Here is an 8,474-nt window from a genome sequence, read left to right on the forward strand (position 1 = left end):
AATGTGTTTTGTGTGAATAAATATGTTAAACTCGTATGGTATGTTTGTCCTGGAAAAGAGGGTATTGAAATGACTTTTCACACGTTTACATTATCTTCATGCAACCACGTTTATTTCATGACTCGTAGGCCACACAAGGTCATAGAAACTGGACTGCCGAGTTCTAAATCGTGTAGCGTGTAATAATTGTCTGTTCTCGGTTGCAACACTCAGTAGTGAATTCCAAACTGCCTTTGAAAGAAATGTCAGCACAATAACTGTTCGTTCGGAGCTTTATGAAATGGGTTTCTATGGTCGAGCACACAAGCTTAAGATGACCATGTGCATTGCCAGGGGTTGGCTAGAATGGTGTAAAGCTCACCGCCAATGGACTCTGGAGCAGTGGAAACGCGCTGTCTGGAGTAATGAATCACACTTCACTATCTGACAGTCCGAAGGACGAATCTGAGTTTGGCGGATGCCAGGAGAACAGTACCTGCCCGAATGCATAGTACCATCAGTAAAGTTTGGTGGAGGAGGATAATGGTCTGGGGCTTTTTTTCATTGTTAGTTCCAGTGATGGAAAATCTTAAAACTACAGTATGCAATGAACTTTTAGATGATTCTGTTCTTCCGACCTTGTGGAACAGTTTGGGGAAGGCCCTTTCCTGTTTCAGCATGACAATAACCCTGTGCACAAAACAAGTTCCATACAGAAATGGTTTGTTGAGATCAGTGTGGAAGAACTTAACTGGCCTGCACAGAGCCCTGACCTCAACCCGATCTAACACCTTTTGGGATGAATTGGAACGCCGTCTATGAGCCAGGCTTAATCGCCCAACATCGGTGTCTGACTTCACTAATGCTCTTTTGGCTGAACGGCAGAAAGTCCCCACAGCAAAGTTCCAATATTTTGTGGAAAGCCTTCCCAGAAGAGTGGAGGCTTTATAGCAGCAGGGTTGGGACCAACTCCATATTATTACCAATGACTTTGTAATGAGATGTTCGACGAGCAGGAGTCCACATACTTTTGGTAATGTAGTGTAGGGCCGGCAGGCCAGGAAGATGGGTCCGGCCGGCTGGCCAGGTAGGAAGGTCTGGTCGGCCAGGTAGATAGGTCGGCAGACCTTCACGGTAGATAGGACTGGCCAGCCAGCCAGATAGGTAAGGCCGGCCAGGTAGATGGGTCTGGCTGGCCAGGAGGTTGTGGGTCTGGCTGGCCAGGAGGTTGTGGGTCTGGCTGGCCAGGAGGTTGTGGGTCTGGCTGGCCAGGAGGTTGTGGGTCTGGCCTGCCAGGTAGGTGGGTCTGGCCTGCCAGGTAGGTAGGTCCGGCCTGCCAGGTAGGTAGGTCCGGACCTAGCTGTTAACCAGCCGGCCGGACCTAACTATATCGCTGGCCGGACGGACTTAGCTATCTGACCATCTGGACCTACCTACCAGCCGGACCTAGCTACAGTGCATTTAGAAAGTATTCAGACCCCTTTATCCAAATTTTGTTACGTTACAGCCTTATTAAATGTATTAAATCGTTTTTTCCCTCATCAATCTACACACAATATCCCATAATGTTTTTGGGACATTTTTGCAAATATATTAATAAAAGATTAACTGATGTCACATTTATGTAAGTATTCAGACCCTTTACTCAGTACTTTGTTGAAGCACCTTTGGTAGCGATTACAGCCTCAAGTCTTCTTGGGTATGATGCTACAAGCTTGCCACACCTGTATTTAGGGAGTTTCTCCCATTCTTCTCTGCAGATCCTCTCATGTTCTGTCAGATTGGATGGGGAGCATTGCTGCACAGCTATTTTCAGGTCTCTCCAGAGATGTTCGATCGAGTTCAAGTCCGGGCTCTGGCTGGGCCACTCAAGGACATTCGGAGACTTGTCCCGAAGCCACTTCTGGATCGTCTTGGCTGTGTGCTTAGGGTCATTGTCCTGTTGGAAGATGAACCTTCGCCCCAGTCTGAGGTCCTGATCGCTCTTGAACAGGTTTTCATCAAGGATCTCGCTGTACTTTGCGCCATTCATCTTTCCCTCTATCCTTTTCCTGTGATTTGGAAAGGTGTGTGCCTTTCCAAATCATGTCCAATCAACTGAATCTACCATAGGTGGACACATTCAAGTTGAAGACACATGTCAAGGATGATCAATGGAAACAGGATGCGCCTGAGCTCAATTTTGAGTCTCATAGCATACGTTATTTCCTTACATAAATAAGGTATCTGTTTTTAATTTTTAATACATTTGCAAATATTTATAAAAACCTGTTTTCAATTTGTCATTATGGAGAATTGTGTGTAGTTTAATGAGGGAAAAAATGATGTAATCAATTTTAGAATAAGGCTGTAATGTGACAAAATGTGGAAAAAATCAAGGGGTCTGAATACTTCACGAATGCACTGTATCTGGCTGGCTGTCCTGGACCTACCTACAGTTGAAGTCGGAAGTTTACATACACGTTAGCCAAATACATTGAAACTGTTTTTCACAATTCCTGACATTTAATCCCAGTAAAAATTCCCTGTCTTAGGACAGTTAGGATCACCACTTTATTTTAAGAATGTGAAATGTCAGAATAATAGTAGTGATTTTATTTAAGCTTTTATTTCTTTCATCACATTCCCAGTGGGTCATTAGTTTACATACACTCAATTTTTGGTAGCATTGCCTATAAATTGTTTAACTTGGGTCAAATGTTTTGGGTAGTCTTCCACAAGCGTCCCACAATAAATTAGGTGGATTTTGGCTCATTCCTCCTGACAGAGCTGGTGTATCTGAATCGGGTTTGTAGGCCTCCTTGCTTTTTCAGTTCTGCCCATAAATGTTCTATAGGATTAAGGTCAGGGCTTTGTGATGGCCACTCCAATACCTTGACTTTGTTGTCCTTAAGCCATTTTGCCACAACTTGGGGTCATTGTCCATTTGGAAGACCCATTTGCGATCAAGCTTTAACTTCCTGACTGATGTCTTGAGATGTTGCTTCAATATATCCACATAATATTCCTCCCTCATGATGCCATCTATTTTGTGAAGTGCACCAGTCCCTCCTGCAGCAAAGCACCCCCACAACATGATGCTGCCACCCCCGTGCTTCACAGTTGGGATGGTGTTCTTCGGCTTGCAAGCATCCCCCCTTTTCATCCAAACATAACGATGGTCATTATGGCCAAACAGTTCTATTTTTGTTTTTCATCAGACCAGAGGACTTCTCCAAAAAGTACGATCTTTGTCCCCATGTGCAGTTGCAAACCGTAGTTTGGCTTTTTTATGGCGGTTTTGGAGCAGTGGTTTCTTCCATGCTGAGCAGCCTTTCAGGTTATGTCGATATAGAACTAGTTTTTATTTTTTTTATTTCACCTTTATTTAACCAGGTAGGCTAGTTGAGAACAAGTTCTCATTTGCAACTGCGACCTGGCCAAGATAAAGCATAGCAGTGTAAACAGACAACACAGAGTTACACATGGAGTAAACAATTAACAAGTCAATAACACAGTAGAGAAAAAAAGGGGAGTCTATATACATTGTGTGCAAAAGGCATGAGGAGGTAGGCGAATGATTACAATTTTGCAGAATGACACTGGAGTGATAAATGATCAGATGGTCATGTACAGGTAGAGATATTGGTGTGCAAAAGAGCAGAAAAGTAAATAAATAAAAACAGTATGGGGATGAGGTAGGTAAAAATGGGTGGGCTATTTACCGATAGACTATGTACAGCTGCAGCGATCGGTTAGCTGCTCAGATAGCAGATGTTTGAAGTTGGTGAGGGAGATAAAAGTCTCCAACTTCAGCGATTTTTGCAATTTGTTCCAGTCACAGGCAGCAGAGAAGTGGAACGAAAGGCGGCCAAATGAGGTGTTGGCTTTAGGGATGATCAGTGAGATACACCTGCTGGAGCGCGTGCTACGGATGGGTGTTGCCATTGTGACCAGTGAACTGAGATAAGGCGGAGCTTTACCTAGCATGGACTTGTAGATGACCTGGAGCCAGTGGGTCTGGCGACGAATATGTAGCGAGGGCCAGCCGACTAGAGCATACAAGTCGCAGTGGTGGGTGGTATAAGGTGCTTTAGTGACAAAACGGATGGCACTGTGATAAACTGCATCCAGTTTGCTGAGTAGAGTGTTGGAAGCAATTTTGTAGATGACATCGCCGAAGTCCAGGATCGGTAGGATAGTCAGTTTTACTAGGGTAAGTTTGGCGGCGTGAGTGAAGGAGGCTTTGTTGCAGAATAGAAAGCCGACTCTTGATTTGATTTTCGATTGTAGATGTTTGATATGAGTCTGGAAGGAGAGTTTACAGTCTAGCCAGACACCTAGGTACTTATAGATGTCCACATATTCAAGGTCGGAACCATCCAGGGTGGTGATGCTGGTCAGGCGTGCGGGTGCAGGCAGCGAACGGTTGAAAAGCATGCATTTGGTTTTACTAGCGTTTAAGAGCAGTTGGAGGCCACGGAAGGAGTGTTGTATGGCATTGAAGCTCGTTTTACTGTGGATATAGATACTTTTGTACCTGTTTCTTCCAGCATCTTCACAAGGTCCTTTGCTGCTGTTCTGGGATTGATTTGCACTTTTCACACTAAAGTATGTTCATCTCTAGGAGACAGAACGCGTCTCTTTCCTGAGCGGTACGACGGCTGTGTGGTCCCATGGTGTTTATACAGTTGGGCAAAAAAGTATTTAGTCAGCCACCAATTGTGCAAGTTCTCCCACTTAAAAAGATGAGGCCTATAATTTTCATAATAGGTTCACTTCAACTATGACCGACAAACTGAGAAAAAAAATCCTGAAAATCACTGATTTTTAATGAATTTATTTGCAAATTATGGTGGAAAATAAGTATTTGGTCACCAACAAACAAGAAAGATTTCTGGCTCTCGCAGACCTGTAACTTCTTCTTTGAGGCTCCTCTGTCCTCCACTTGTTACCTGTATTAAATGGCACCTGTTTGAACTTGTTATCAGTATAAAAGTATAAACCTGTCCACAACCTCAGTCACACTCCAAACTCCACTATGGCCAAGACCAAAGAGCTGTCGAAGGACACCAGAAACAAAATTGTAGACCTGCACCAGGCTGGGAAGACTGAATCTGAAATAGGTAAGCAGCTTGGTTTGAAGAAATCAACTGTGGGAGCAATTATTAGGAAATGGAAGCCATACAAGACCACTGAAAATCTCTCGATCTGAGGCTCCATGCAAGATCTCACCCCACACGGAGGGACCTAGTGAATGACCTGCAGAGAGCTGGGACCAAAGTAACAAAGCCTACCATCAGTAACACACTACGCCGCCAGGGACTCAAATCCTGCAGTGCCAGACGTGTCCCCCTGCTTAAGCCAGTACATGTCCAGGCCTGTCTGAAGTTTGCTAGAAAGCATTTTATTTTTTTAATTATTTTTTTTACTAGGCAAGTCAGTTAAGAACAAATTCTTATTTTCAATGACGGCCTAGGAACAGTGGGTTAACTGCCTGTGCATTTCAAGGTCCTGGAGTGGCCTAGCCAGTCTCCAGATCTCAACCCTATAGAAAATCTTTGGAGGGAGTTGAAAGTCTGTGTTGCCCAGCAACAGCACCAAAACATCACTGCTCTAGAGGAGATCTGCATAGAGGAATGGGCCAAAATACCAGCAACAGTGTGTGAAAACCTTATGAAGACTTACAGAAAACGTTTGACCTCTGTCATTGCCAACAAAGGGTATATAACAAAGTATTGTGCAACTTGTTATTGACCAAATACTTATTTTCAACCATAATTTGCAAATAAATTCATTAAAAATCCTACAAATAAATTCATTAAAAATCCTACAATGTGATTTTCTGTATTTTTTTCCCCCTCATTTTGTCTGTCATAGTTGAAGTGTACCTATGATGAAAATTACAGGCCTCATCTTTTTAAGTGGGAGAACTTGCACAATTGGTGGCTGACTAAATACTTTTCTGCCCCACTGTACTTGCGTACTATTGTTTGTACATATGAATGTGGTACCTTCAGGCGTTTCCTGAGGTCTTGGCAGATTTCATTTGATCTTCCCATGATGTCAAGCAAAGTGGCAAGATTTTGAAGGTAGGCCTTGAAATACATCCACAGGTACACCTCCAATTGACTCAAATTATGTCAATTAGCCATGACATCATTTTCTGGAAATTTACAAGCTGTTTAAAGGCACAGTCAACTTAGTGTATTTAACTTCTGACCCATTGGAATTGTGATACAGTGAAATAGTCTGTCTGTAAACAAAAATAAATTACTTGGTCATGCACAAAGTAGATTTCCTAACCGATTTACCCAAACTATAGGTTGTTAACCAGAAATTTGTGGAGTGGTTGAAAAACAAGTTTTAATGACAACCTAAGTGTATGTAAACTTCCGACTTCAACTGGATCTGCCCGGCTTGCCGTACCTACCTATCTGGCTGGCCAGCCTTACTGCTATATCTGGCCCGGACAGACCTACATATCTGGCCGGTTGGCTGGTCTGGACGGCCGGACCTAACTATTTGGCAGACCAGACCTACCTATCTGGCTGGATCTAGCTATGTGATAGGACTGCAGGCCGGGCCTACCTATCATTCTGGCAGGCCATCAATACATACAGTACCAGTCAAAAGTTCAGACACACCTACTCATTCAAGTTTTTTATTTTTTATTACTATTTTCTGCATTGTAGAGTAATAGTGAAGACATCAAAACTATGAAATAACACACATGGAATCATGTAGTAACCAAAAAAGTGCAAAACAAATCGAAATATATTTTACATTTGAGATTCTTCAAATTAGCCACCTATCTGGCCGGCCGGCAGACCGGACCTACCTATCTGACTGGCAAGCCGCACCTATATATCTGGCCGACCAGACCTAAGTATCTTACCTGCTGAAGGGACCTAGCTATTTGACAGACCAGACCTAACTATCTGGTTGGCCGGCCGGCAGGACCAAACTATCTGGCTGGCCAGCCGGACCGAGCTATATGGCTGGCCTGCAGGCCACACCTATATATCCGGCAGGACCTAAACTAGGTGTGTGTATATATACACACACATATATATATATATTTTACCCTCCTTTTTTCTCCCCAATTTCGTGGTATCCAATTGGTAGTAGTTAGTCTTGTCTCATCGCTGCAACTCCCGTACAGACTCGGGAGAGGCAAAGGTCGAGAGCCATGCGTCCTCTGAAACACAAGCCGCACTGCTTCTTGACACAATGCCCATCCAACCTGGAAGTCAGCCTCACCAATGTGTCGGAGGACATAGTTATCTGGCTGGACCCACCTATCTGACTGGCAGGCCGACCGGACCCACCTATCTGACTGGCAGGCCGACCGGACCCAACTATCTATCTGGCCGGTTGGCCGGACCTAGCTATCTGGCCGGACCTATATATGTGGCCGACAGACACAATGCCACAGATGTCTCAAACTTTGAGGGAATGTGTAATTGGCATGCTGACTGCAGCAATGTCCACCAGAGCTGTTGCCAGAGAATTACGTTTTCGAGATATTGGCAATATGTCCAACCGGCCTCACAACCGCGGACCACGTGCAAGGATCTGTAAACAATTCCTGAAAGCTGAAAATGTCTGCATACTCACAATTCCTGAAAACTGGCCTGCATAACTCACCAGACATGTAACCCATTGAGCATGTTTGGAATGCTCTGGATCAACCTGTAAAACAGCGTTTTCCAGTTCCCGCCAATATCCAGCAACTTCGCACAGCCATTGAAAAGGAATGGGGCGACATTCCACAGGACACTATCAACAGTCTGATCAACTCTATGCGAAGGAGATGTGTTATGCTACACTCCAGATACTGACAGGTTCTGATCCACACCCCTACTTTTTTTTAAGGTATCTGTGACCAACAGATGCACAACTGTATTCCCAATCGTGAAATCCATTGATTATGGCCGAATTAATTTATTACTCATTACCCCCACCAATTTATGCTGGGTGTAATAACTGCCGTGGTTGATGCTTTTTGCCCACTCGGAAATTACTATATGAAACGTTGATTTGAACCGTCTGACTTACTTGTGGGTCAGGCGGCGCCCCTCTGATTCATATCGCGTGATTTCTGATGATCGTTCCCCATTATATCGACTGATTGGGTCTGTATGTGGTAGGAATTACAACCATTGTTGAAAAGGCCAGTGGCTTCGGCTAACCTCGTATAAAAAAAATATATATATGAAAAAAGACGGGTTCCAGCAGCATCCTTGCTCTGTACGTCAACATCACCTGTAGCGTATTTATTACGCCGATTCTGTTGAAAAATGTTTTTTAAACGGAAGCAAACTGAACGAAACCAAAACGTGTCGTTTTGCTATGTTTGCTTCCGTTTGGTTCTTAAACGCTAAATTATATACAGTACTCTGTAAGTAAATGGTTTCCGTAATGAATATGCCCCTGCTCGACAGCAATCAGCGCGGGCACCTTCACCAAAGCATCGAATCACAGAGTTTCTAAACCCAGAGGCGCAACATTAC

This window comes from Oncorhynchus tshawytscha, linkage group LG02 (genome assembly GCF_018296145.1).
Source record: "Oncorhynchus tshawytscha isolate Ot180627B linkage group LG02, Otsh_v2.0, whole genome shotgun sequence".
Classification (NCBI taxonomy): domain Eukaryota; kingdom Metazoa; phylum Chordata; class Actinopteri; order Salmoniformes; family Salmonidae; genus Oncorhynchus; species Oncorhynchus tshawytscha.